The 13,390-nt window shown below is 40.1% G+C and overlaps 1 long non-coding RNA gene across 1 annotated transcript; it reads right to left on the minus strand.

The window, feature by feature from the left end:
• Window positions 1-2,904: 2,904 nt before the first annotated feature.
• Window positions 2,905-5,659, minus strand: LOC125919465 (uncharacterized). Its single transcript, XR_007456875.1, has 3 exons — window positions 5,562-5,659; window positions 3,739-4,015; window positions 2,905-3,133 (listed from the first exon to the last, which is right to left on the minus strand). It is a non-coding gene; the product is annotated as an uncharacterized LOC125919465 (long non-coding RNA).
• Window positions 5,660-13,390: the final 7,731 nt, after the last annotated feature.

Consider the following 13,390-nt stretch of genomic DNA (forward strand, 5'->3'; position numbering starts at 1 on the left):
TTCTGGAAAAAAATAGACACTTCTGAAAGCAAGTATTTTATTATTGATTTATAGATAAAATATTAGATATTATTACTTCAAGACAACCCTTAACCAAAGACATTTTGTTTAACATAGTTGGTATTAAGCTAGTTGAATAGCAAAACCGAACAAAGAATTCCAAACCTAAAAAAAAAAAAGAAAAAAAGAAAAAAGAAAAGAAAAGAAAAGAAAAAGAGGTAATGTGTTACACATGTAGACACAGCAGGAATTAGAGATAGGGATGGGGTCAAGTGTAACATTTCTGAGTATGTCTCAGAAACCCTCAGCTGAGTTGGAACCCATGTATCAAACCAGGTGAAGACTCTTGAGTTTGGGTCCAGTAAAGCATTGAGGCAAACAAAGGCAGAAGGTCAGAGAGAGGAAGAAAAATAGATGTCGCCTCATTTACTCACGTGACACATTTTTACCAGGAGCTCGTTGCCACCAACACTGTATATTCAACGGTGAGGAATATACACATAATCTTTGTAGCAGAGTCTCAGCAACATTTGAGGAATGCATACTAAATGAATTATTTACATAGGTTTGGGCAAGGCTTAAGGGAACCAACAAGGGACAGTGCTGGACTCTGAAAACCCATTACCACCTTAAGTGGAGGGAGTGGTTGCTCTGAGAGGGCTATTCGATAGGAACACTGGTACTGGTACAAGAAGGGTGCAGTCAAATCATGATGACTTAGAATACACAAGAGAAGACCTCCAACTCACTTCCTTCTTGTCCTTCTGTCTCCTGAGAAGGCCTTCCATTGGCCTTACCCAACCGGAAGTGAGAAGTCAAAGGAGCCTCTGATACAGTCCATATGGGCCAGGGTCTCAGGGTAGAGAGAAAAGTTCAGTGTATACAGGGATACGGGCAGGAGGCAAGTGGAAGATACCCAGTATGGCCCCATTGAGCTTTCATTTTAGACAGTGGTTCTCAGCAAGAGGAGATTTTGCTTCCTCCAAGGGCATTTGGCAATATTTGGTGACATTTTTTTAATTGTCATGACTGAGGGGAGGGATGTCACCGGCTTTTTGTGGGTAGAGGCCACAAATGCTGCTAAACCTCATATAATGCACAGGCTTTGTGCCCGTGTTATGCACACACACGCACACACGCATGAAATTGTCTAGCCTGAAATGTCCATAGTGCTGAGGTTGAGAAACTCTGTTTTAGTGCAGGAAAAACATATTAGTCAAATGCTCACATAGGTGAATATAAAATTATAAGCTGCAGCGTCCTATGAAAAAAAGTCACCTGCTGCCTAAGGGTACAAGATCAGAGAAGTCTTCTGTTAAGTTAGGCTGATTAAACTAAGATTTGATCAGGGACAAGTCAACCAAAAGAAGAGGAAGGGAAGAATAATCCTGGCAGAGGAAATATCATATTCAAATGCCTAAGGCAATAAGCAGAATGGAATATTCCAGGGCAGGAAGACAGGTGAGTTGGAAAGCAGAAAGAAAGGGGGAGCTTGGTGCAAAACTGGCTTGCTAGGCTGGGTCTAGATCCTGCAGGGAATTGGGGGCCATTTTAAAGTGCTGAGTGTATTTGAGCCACATAAAATAGCCAAAGCAAACAGGAACAACTAGGGTAAGTGGCCCTTTAGGAGGACGTGGAGATGAATAGGTAATTAAAATAGCCTCTACGCCACCCAACCCCACTCCCACTCAAGAGGCAAAATGATGCAGTGATTAAGAGTATTCGATCTCTGGGGCCAAACTGCCTGGGCATAAATTCTGGCCAATATTGATTACCCGTGTGACCGTGCAGTGTTAGGAGAAAAGGAGATAAGTAATTCTCTGATCCTGTTTCCCCTCTGACAAATAAATAGGGGTAATAATGGCATATACCTCATAGTGTTATAAGAAAATAAGTTGAAAAGGGAGTTTAGCCCAGCGTTTGGTACGTGGTCAAGATTTAATTATTAAAAATGATTATCATGATGATGGTTACTGTTGTTGGTGTTCCAGAAGAGGAGTCAGCAAATTATTCCCAGCCAGTCAAACGTGGTGGCTGCCTATTTTTGCAAACAAGTTTTTATAGAACATAGTCATGCCTATTTGCTTGCATACCATCCATGGCTGCTTTCGCGTGACAATGGCAATTAAGTAATTGCAACGTACGCTGTATGGCCCACAAAGCTGAAAATATTTCCTATCTGGCTTTTTTTCAGAACAAGTTGGCAGACCCCTGTTCTAGGCTTAATCCCTACCTGCTCCATGAACCTTACCCTTCATGAGTTTATTCAATAGTTTTCTGATGACGTTGTAGCAACTGTCCTCAGATATTCTCAGTCCTCGCTCTACTTCCGGAAAACGTATTAACCTTTGATTTCCAAGCAGCTGCCAGCGTTTCTAACTCTTTTCTAGTCTATCTGAATGAGAGTCTCTGAAAGAAGCCTCTTACTCTGCTGACTTCTCCAGTTCTGGTTAAAACAATACTCACCTTAGGGCTCCTGGGGGGCTCAGCCTGTTAGGTGTCTGACTCTTGTCTGGGTTCGGCTCAGGTCATGATCTCGTGGTTCATGGGTTCAAGCCCCATGTTGGGCTCTGCGCTGTCAGCGCACAATCTGCTTGGGATTCCTCTCTCCCTCTCTCTCTGCCAACCCTTCCTCCCCCGAATAAATAAATAAACTTAAAAAAACCCACGCACCTCACCTTACAATTCTGCTCTGGTTATTGCGACTGCAGTCTTAGCCTTTGTCAAGTAGAAATTGGTCCCATGAGCCTCCTACCGCCCACCTGGTTGATGGACCTGTTCCCTGGTGGGCCTCACAAGAACCATGCCCTGCCATGTAGTCCTCCTGCTAGTCTGCGCCCGGAAGGAGTGAAATAAATAATAATATCTACACTTACAGGGGAATCATTATGTGCCAGGCAACACTGTAAGGATATTTAATGGGTTATCACATTTAATCTTCACTCAGGTTATCCCCATTTTGTGGATTAGGAATCTGAGGCTCAGAGACAAAGCACCTTGTCCAGGGTCTCCCTGCCGGTCAGAGGTCTGAGCCCAGATAGTGACTGTGGAGCCCTTGCTCTTAACCTCCTCATCGTGAGAGCTGACGGCCACATTCTAGGCACAGGTGCCCGGACCAGGATGTCCTCATAATCTGCAGAACAGGATGGAACAGGAAAAGTAACAAGCGCTCAGTAACACAAATAAGGAATCCGGTCCCTAGAGAGTTAAATCTTCATGCTCACAGGAGTCCAGATATCCAGAAAACCCATCTAGACTGCAGATTAAGGCGGCGACACCAAGAAGGCCCTCAAAAAATGGAGGCAAATTTAGCCTCAGCTAGAGAGATTTTTAGATGTTTTCAGCAAAAATCTACGAGAATAACTAGCTTATCCCAGAGCTTGGAGCATCTAAATGGAGTTATTTGTCTGGATTGTGGTGCACACATACGTGTGTGTGTGTGTGTGTGTGTGTGTGAGTGTGTGTACGTATAAGCATACACACACACACACACACACACACACAGAGTGGTATACAGCTTCTAATATCTCATTTGAACTGTGGTGAAGGTGATAGTGTTCAAATTTTTTCATTTCTGCTGGAGAACCATATATATTGCTTTGTGCAGAGAAACTCATTTGAACTAGTCAAATAGAGGAAAATGAATCTTCCTGCTTCTGCTTCCCTGTTGTGCCTATTGATGGTAATTTGTACAGAGGTTTATCCTGCACGGTGCTTAGAAATGCCACTAACACTTACTTGCAGTTTACCTTTCCAGGACCAGGAAACCCCGGTAACAGATTTCTTTAGATCTGAAGATGAGGCTGTTTAATTTTCTGAACATATGTCATATTTTTGTCCTGTCACTCTGATAAACCTTTAAAAGCTTTTGTTGAGATGATGGCTCTTTAGATCCCAGGCGTGTGAAGGTGTATTTAGTTCAAGTACAACTAATCAATGATACTGAGATCTGTTTATCCAGGAGTTCACTAGGCACAGTGGGGAGATAAAGTCATCCTTGGAGATGAAGTGTCATCTATAATATAAGCAGCAAACAGTCGGGCGCACATCAGAACGATATCGAATGTAAAGGCACCATGAGTTATGAGAAAAAAATTAGACAATAGAAGTTTACTTTTTAATGTTTGGGGAGGTTTTAATTTTAAACAGCAAACATTTATGGAGAAAAGACAACTCAGGGAACACAAATGTACATCGCTTTTGGTAAGTGGTGGTGAGATAGCTATAATCACGGTCATAAATCCATAGACATTTTCTCCAAATGGCAATTAAAAGTTGCTATATATTGGGGTACCTGGGTGGCTCAGTTGGCTAAGTGTCTGACTTTGGCTCAGGTCACGATCTCACGGTGCCTGGGTTTGAGCCCTGCGTCAGGCTCTATGCTGACAGCTCAGAACCTGGAGCCTGCTTAGGATTCTAGGTCTCCCTCTCTCTGCCCCTCCCCGGCTTGTGCTCTCTCTCTCTCTCTCTCTCTCTCTCTCTCTCTCAAAAATAAATAAATAAACATTAAAAAAAAAGTTGTTTTGTCTTGGGGTGCCTGGATGGCTCAGGTAAGTGTCTGCCTCTTGATTTTGGCTCGGATCACGATCTCACAGTTTGTGAGTTCGAACCCTGCATTGGGCTCTGAGCTGACAGTGCAAAGCCAGCTTGAGATTTTCTCTCTTTCTCTGCCCCTTCCCCGCTCACACTCTCTCTGTCTCTCTCCAAATAAGTAAATAAACTTAAAAAAAAAATAGTTGCTGAGGCACCTGGGTGCCTGACTTTGGCTCAACTCATGATCTTATAGTGTGTGAGATCGAGCCCATGTCAGGCTCTGCGCTGGCAGCTCGGAGCCTGGAGCCTGCCCTGGATTCTGTGTCACCCTCTCTTTCTCTGCCCCTCCTCTGCTTGTGCTCTGTCTCTTTCTCTCTCAAAAATAAATAAACATTAACAATTTTTTTTAAGTTGCTATGTATTGGGGCACCTGGGTAGCTCAGTAGGTTAAGTGTCCTGCCTCTGGATTTCGGCTCAGGTCATGGTCTTATGGTTCCTGAGATGGAGCCCCATGTTGTGAGACTGAGACCTGCATTGGGCTCCATGCTGTCAGACTGCTTGGGATTCTCTCTCCCTTTTTCTCTGCCCCTTCTTACTTTCTCTCTCTCAAAATAAATAAATCAACTGAAAAAAAAATTTTAATGTTTATTTTTGAGAGAGAGAGAGAGAGCACGAGTGGGGGACGGGAAGAGAGAGGGAGACACAGAATCTGAAGCAGGCTCCTGGCTCTGAGCTGTCAGCACAGAGCCCGACACAGGGCTCGAACCCACAAGCGGTGAGATCATGACCTGAGCCCAAGTCAGACACACAACCGACTGAGCCACCCAGGCTCCCCAGTAAATCACCTTTAAAAAAAAGTTGCTATGTTTTTTACTACTAATTTTGTCAACTATAGCTTCGCCATTTCATTGGTTCAAAATATGTTTCCTTTCGGTGTTGGAATCTCCTCATATCATTATTTTACAATTTCATGTTTTCTATTGAGTTACTTATTAAAAGTTCAATTCCAGCACAGGCTGGGGGTTTACCTAAGCAGGTTATATCAGAGGCAAAGCCATGAACCTCCAGGGGTATCCAATTCAGTCAAGTTGACAGAGGTGAGCAGGAAGCTGTAAGGCAATTTGTTACGATGCAAAGAGCAACTTAAGCCTTGAAATGAGGTATGAGAGAGGCCGCTTTGTGACCTCATACATTGCAGCCCTATTGATCCCACCACATTCCCATAGCTGGGCAAACTGGAGTGTATGGGGCCCTTAGATTGAAAAAAACCCCTCTGTGGTACTTAATCTCCTCCGTGTAGCAGGGGTATTCTCGAGGTGACTGCTGCTTTTCAATCTAGAAGGAAACCAGTAGAAACAACTTTCCCATGTCAGGAGCCTTTAGTATACTCTCAAAAATAAGAACTAACGTCTACTGACGTATTATAGATGAAAATACTCACAATCCAGTATTCCTAAATAAAAGCCCTTTAAAATGTATTTATTCTTAAAATAACAGTAAATAAAACTTTGTTCTATGCTTTTAATTACTTAAAATAACATAGCCACTTATCTCTCTGCAAAAATGACTCTATATTTTTATTAAAAGCAATTAAACACTGATCCAGGGGGAAAATTGATAAACCTCACTATCTAAACATTTCTTGGGGCCAATATACCTGGATTTCAAAAAAAAAAAAAAAAAAGAAAAGAAAAAAATACTTGCAACATACATGATTGTGTTTGGGTTTAAATTTATCATAAAAATCAATTAAAAACATAGGAAAAAAAGGGGAAAAGAACACTAGTAAAGACAATACAAAAAAAGAAAATACAAAAAGCTTAGGAAATATGAATAGATGCTCAGTTTCACTCCTAATTTAATATTAAAATTTAAAACTGTGAAATACAATTTTCAGTTTTATATTGGCCAAAAATGGTAATATATATCATTGATGAGTATGGGGAAATGAAGCATTCTAAACAATGTTAATAAAAATGTGCGTTGGTACAATATCTTTGAGGCACACCTTAGAAATATCTTTCATAATTTTAAATTCAGATACTGTCTAACCTGACAACTCTATTTCTAGGAATATATCCTATAGATATGCCTAACACACGTATGAAAGATATGTGTCCATTCTTATTAATAATAAGAGTCTAGAAATATTCTAAAATGCCCACTAATTGGAAAATGATTGGATAAATCATGGAATATTCACATAATGGATGACCTTTCAGCCGTTTGTTTAAATGAATCACCTCACTAGGTACTGAAATACTGACATAGAATGCTTCCTGAGACACTAAGAGAAAAAAAAGGACGCTGTGCACAATAAGCTGTGTAGAAAGTTCCAGAAAGTATGCTTAAGAAGCTTTAAATAGTAGTTCCCTATGGGACAATGTGTGATGGGAGGGATAATTATATTCACGGTGTACCTGTGTTATTTTGCATGTACATTTTCTACGTTAATTATAATACTACAGTCTAGTTAAGAATGAATAAAGTATACCATGCCAGCCTGGATAGCCTGCGTTCTATAGGCCTTTTAAGTTAATATCCCTCTAAGAAAAGTGGGGAAAAAGCACTTCGCTTGAATATGTAAAAAGGAAAGTACATGAAAAATGGATAGATAGATGGGAGCATCTGGCTACATGTGACGCTTAAATCTAGACATGCGGAGCATTTCACCAGTATCTTCAGGCAAACGATATATTTACCAGGCTCACTAGCTAGTTCCCTTTTCACGTGATTCATGCCAACTCCTCACCTTGGGTTAAAAGAACACAATTATTGCTAAAGGATTAACAGAAATACTCCTAAACATTTTGTGAATGTAAAAGGGAGATTATGAAATTCTCTTCTGTGTTGCCAAATAGTTTTTTAGGTCTGGTGTATATTGGTGTTTACTTTCATAATTTTCCCAGCTGCCATCAAGTGCAACGTGCTTTCTTCATTGTGATAATACATAGTCATTTGTTAACATTATCATAACCCAGGCTTAGCCTATGGTAGGTATACTTGATTTACTTGACATTTCGCTTAAGCTGTTTAAAGGTTGGTGGTTGTTTTTCTGAAGTCACACTAATTCATAGGAGTTGTCACTTCCCTGTGGCTTCGTGGTTTCTGCTTTTCTCCTCACTGAGGTTTCTACTGAGTTCCGAAGAACCAGACATTTATTGAAAGCTCATGACTGTCAACTGGAAATAATCACTGTTGGTGAACTTTTAAAGAGCCCTCTTTTAAATGAGATGCACTTAGAATGCACCCGGATGAATAGATACAGGCTGCCTGTCCGCCACTTACTTTCTTGTCAGTGTCGATGTTAGTTGATTTCCAGTCTAGGACCTGAGCACATACCGAGTCCAAAAGTCTACTTTCTTTTCTGTTTTCAATGAGGACAATAAAAGCCAGTGCAGTTGGATTTTATACTCCAAGGTCCTCGCGTCTTGTTGAATAAAAGTTGAGTTGAGTATTCCCAGACCACAAAACTCCATCTCATTCTCTCCCTTTTTCTAACTGGAAGTTACATACCCAAGATGAGCTTCCTGAACAGAAAACCATGTACATAATGAATATTTTAAAAACTTTTTTCTTGCCAAAACAGGGTCTTTTGATGTTATGGTTGTGTTCATATTCTCTCTCCCTTGTGGAATTCAGTATCAGAATCAATAAGGGATCAGAGCTACTTAATATTCTTTGTCCAGAAGCCTTACATATATAATTTGGTACCAAGGTGCACAAAAATAAAATCCTTGTGAAAGGCAACTAAAAACTAATAGGCTGGTTTTAAATAGAGTGCTGGTTCCAATCCAAACTGTGAAAAACAGAGCAATACATTGAAAGCAAAAAAAGGCTTCGTTGTTGGAACACACCTTGAAAGATACCTATCCCCCCCCCTTTTTTTTCAGGGGTTATTTTTAAGGGTGAATAAGATGCATGCAGGGTTCTGTGATTGCAGTGGAAATGAATGAGGTGCAATAGGCATGGGTCAAATAAACAGCACTTCTTTTTACAATTAGGTCCTTTGTCCGAGGTCTCAGCCGAGAGGCCAAATATTGAATGTTATTTGGATAAATGTGTCTCTCATCACAAGAAGTAGCCAGGAAAACAGCCATGAGGTGCTGCCCTAACAGCATCAGGAAGGCTGCAGGGCCCATGCCCACCATGGATTTGTTGTGTGAGAGTTCCTAGTGCTCTTAATCTGCTGTTTTTCATGAATACACAAACTGGAAAATAAAATAACGTAACACAAAAAGTAAAGTAAGAAAACAACAACAACAACAACAACAAAATAGCATGAAATACAAGCCTAACCAAAATCTACTAGGGGATAAAGAGTCTGAATGTATGGGCTGCAAATAAGATTTGCTTATCTAATTTTTTTTTTCTTTTACATTTATTTATTTTTGAGAGACAGAGAGAGACAGAGCACAAGTCGGGGAGGAGCAGAGAGAGAATGAGATGCAGAATCCGAAGCAGGCGCCAGGCTCCGAGCTGTCTTCACAGAGCCCTACAGAGCCAATTTTCAGGGGTGCCTGGGTGGCTCAGTCCGTTAAGCCTCTGACTCCGGCTCAGGTCATGATCTCACGGTTTGTGAGTTCAAGCCCCAAAGCGGGTTCTGTGCTGACAGCTCAGAGCCTGGAGCCTGCTATGGATTCTGTATCTCCTGCCCCTTCCCCTGCTCATACTCTGTCTCTGTGTCTCTCTCTCTCAAAAAAAACAAAACATAAACAAATAAACAGACATTAAAACAAAGATTTTAAAATAAAAAAAACAAAGAGACCTAGTTTTCAAAATCACTTTCTGTAGGCTTAGAAAATTACCCGAACTTTTTACTTTTTCTGTTTCACAATCCCTTATCTAAAACTAATTTGGGCAGTCCTGTCTTGGAATTCAGATTTTTTTAAATTTTATTTTGCTTTTGTTTTTTATATTAAATATAATTTATTGTCGCATTGATTTCCAAGATTATTTTTTCAGATGTTACAACGCCAGTACAGTGCATATGCACATATATGATATATAATGACCTTCAGTGGGGTCCGGGACAGCTCCCCCCAATCAAACGCATTAATTTTTACAATGAAAGCCATAGATCTTCACATTAAAGGGAGATAAATAGACTCGAAATAAGGTCGTATCAGTGCAAGTCAGGTTTTACCACTAAATAAATATGCTGCTAGTTTTTTTTTTTTTAATTTGATCTTTAGAGTTTTTGTATTTTACAGTTGCGGAGAAGGAATCATGGGATTGTATTAAACTGGCACTGCACAGCGTGCAAGGTTATGTAAAAGCCTTTTTCAGCGTCACCAACAAAATTAATTACCGAATATCTTCTTTCCCATAACTTGGAATAACACAACTGGTAATGAGTTACAGGTTAGAAAGAATACAATGGAGCACAGGCAGTGGTACCAACTAAACACACAGCCCAAGTAGAATTCTCTGTTCCAGAAGCTGGGAAAACACGTGGGGCCAGAAAGCCAAATCAGCGGATTTGAACTGGATACCATTTCTGTGACAGTTAAGCCCCGTGCCTCTTGTTGAATTTGTGAGCTTTAATGGATATAGTTGAACTTCGACCTCGAGGGTTAAAGTGCGGCCAAGACACCGGAGGTCATGTCGCCATTAGTGATCATTATCCTAATAGCTGCTCATCTGACATTTTTAGAAACCATCGGTGGTTTAGAATGGGGACAATTTTAATGAACAACGTTGGATTCAATGTTTCTGGTGACCTCATTGATTAACTGGAATCAGCTACATGACAGAAATTCATTATTAATTGGCCGGAATTTTTAAAAAGAGATGCGATCTTAATGAACTTAGAACATGAGAAAAGTTACACGTTCAAGCAGGCTGCTTGAGGATAGAAGAAAAAAATGCCTTACGTGCCCAAACCGTTCTGTGAATTAAACCTACCTATTTTCTCTTGATGGTTTGAATGCACCAGCCGTCGCTTTCTGATAGTGAAGCAAAAGTATTGGACCACAGTGGAAAGCCCTGCTCAGAACACAGGGTACTTTTACGACTCAGCAGAAGTGGGAAACTTCCTAGGGAAATGTGCTTGGGAAGTCCCCACATGCCCACATGACAGAGATCAGTGAACCTTGTTAATGAAACCCACCTTCTCCCCCTCCACGACCTTCAGCCCTCATGTAGATGCACCTGACATGCAAAGCTATTGTCTTAGACCTTCTTTTAGACTGTCCTGACAAAGAACCATCACTTCCTGATATTCGAGTCTCTGCTTTGTTTCTGTATGAGTGTCCAGCTCCTGCTCCCCCACCCTCCCCACCCACATCGGCTTCGTGTGGTTATAAGGTATTTAGCGTCTTCAAACTGATTTCTGATTAAGCCAAAGTGTTAGTTGCTGTGCATCATCAAAGTCTTCTCCATCCTTCCCAAATGTCTGCATTAGTTCCCGTATTAAGGTAAAACAGACTAAACCCCAGGTAGAATCCATTATCATCTGGATCCACCTCAAAAAGTGGTGGATGGGAGTATGGAATTGGGAATAATAAAAAGAGCTCTTCGTGGAGCGCAGAATATCTTGGTACAAAGCCTGGCTTTCTCACTTACCAGCTGTCTAATCTTCAGCAGGCCACGTCACTTCTCCAGACTTGAAATTCCCCTCTGCTGAGATGGGAGATTATTGAATTAAATGGCCGTCAAGTCTTTCAACTTTCGAAGCTTATTAGACCTTGATTCTTTGTTTTTTTGGCAAATCTGCTCTCCGAGCTTCATTGGCCGCTGTCACTATGAAATAACAAAGCAGACCTTTCTGAATTGATTCCTGTCCCCTCCTAGCAAGTTGTTATCTACTGCTCACCCATGCCAGCTACTGGCCTTTCCTTCTTTGGCCTCTCCCCCAGACTAATTAAGTGAAGACCGTTTGTACATGTATTCAATGTGGAAAGATAGTGGACATGAGATTATGTGTGTGTTTTTCCTAAGCCAGAAGCTTGAGCAATAATGTTTACTCATTCCAGGCTTACATTTGAGAATTGGTCAAAAGAGTCATTTACCTGGCAAAACCATAACTCAGTAGGAAATCACATTCATTGAAATGTTTTCTAAAACACATTTCTTGCTTCTTGGCTCCTAATAGTGCAATTTTGTTTCTCTGATTCTGCCTATGAGAGTAATTACTGGCACTTGGTGGGCTTGAAAAAAAGAAAGAAGGAGAAAGAGAGAAACATTTGTAAAGTTATATTTTGCCCTCTGTTTTTATCATTATAAACTATGCAGTGGCGGTTTGTATGCGCTATTAGTTTGTGATTTGGTTTTTTGTTTGTTTGTTTGTTTTCTTTTTCTCCCTGCCTGACTGTATTCACTATATCAGACTTGGAAGGAAAATAGATTAAGTCAATTCACAGCAAAGACATTGATATTTTAATAATATTTACTCATATTTAATAATATAAATTTCATCCAAACATGAAATTTAAGCAAAGTGGATAGATGTTATTTAGGTAAATGAGCCCCCAATGGCACCAGCATCTGTGATTTTGTTCAAAAATTTGATTTGTCATCAAATATAATATCCATGTTATAAAATATATTTTTTAAACATATCACAACTAAGGGATTTTTATACTTTGTAAGAAAGGAAGCAATTGCTGTGGTATTTCAGAACCTATATCTTTTTTTTTACTGTAATAGTTGTTCACAGACTCTAAACAATATTTTAAAACAATCTCTCTGAAAGAAAATATTCAACTAAAGATAAGAGACAGCATTTATGTAAGTGAAATGTTACAAGATTTTTAAAATTAAAGTCATCTTTGAATTTTTCACAGCACAACGCAAAATAGAAATTTGCAAGCTTCCTGTCAGATCACTATGCTTTTACTCTTGAGCGAGGGGTTCGATAACACATCAGTGATCTTCCACATATATATGTAAAGTATTTAAATACTTTAATACCCCTAAAGCATTTGTTGACAAAAGGGAATGTTCCCACTCAAGGCATTTAAGAAAAAAGAAATTCCATCTGATGTATGTCCTCAAGAAAAAAACCAACCGAACTTGAGGTTCTGAGAAGCCTCAGGCGGGGGAAAGGAAAACAATCATAGTCAACAGTATTTTAAGGGAAGTAAAGCCAGATGCCATTTTAAATATCTGAAAAATTTGTCTGAAATCATCCAGTGTAGCCCCAACCAATTTGAAATCTGGGGCAAAAGCAGAAATTATAATTTGGCAATTGCTTGAACATGTTGAAATAGGGAATTTGTGCTTAGGGAAAAATTACCCACAGGATTTAGTGTTTAGAATTTTGACTTTTAGAAGGTTCGTTAATCTCTCCAGCACTTCATTGTTTGGTCAATGAAATGGGATATTTGCCAACTATCAGACATGAGATTTGTGATATGAATGTAAGTAAATCTCTTAGAAATACAGAGAAAAATCATAAGTGCAAAAACCATGGTCATTTCCTTTTAAGTCCTCTTTTTGTTGATTTAAAAATAATAAAAGCAGGTCATGCATATTATAAAGACAAGTTAGGAAATAAATATCCCAGAATTTACATTTCTAAGAATATTTCAAGTCTAAATGGACCTCAGAGGCTTTTATGAGAGGAAATCCAGTTTTCCTTAGGACTCCTTTCCTAATTTCCTCTGGGAATCTCTGGTGCCAATGGAGGGCAGAATGAGAGTCCTACCCCACAGTTCCTACTCACCCTGCCCTGGGGGCTGGTGTTGCACTGTTTTGCTCCCCGTCTGCTCCTAGGACGGCCAGACTTCAGTTCCTTTCAGCCCCTGGTCTCCTCTGTGCTCTCTTCCTTCCTTCACCCATCAGTGACTTCTTGGGGGGGGGGTGTTTCTGCAGGGGTTTTCAATTTTTTTTAATGTTTATTTATTTTTGAGAC

Source organism: Panthera uncia, chromosome D4 (genome assembly GCF_023721935.1).
Source record: "Panthera uncia isolate 11264 chromosome D4, Puncia_PCG_1.0, whole genome shotgun sequence".
Classification (NCBI taxonomy): domain Eukaryota; kingdom Metazoa; phylum Chordata; class Mammalia; order Carnivora; family Felidae; genus Panthera; species Panthera uncia.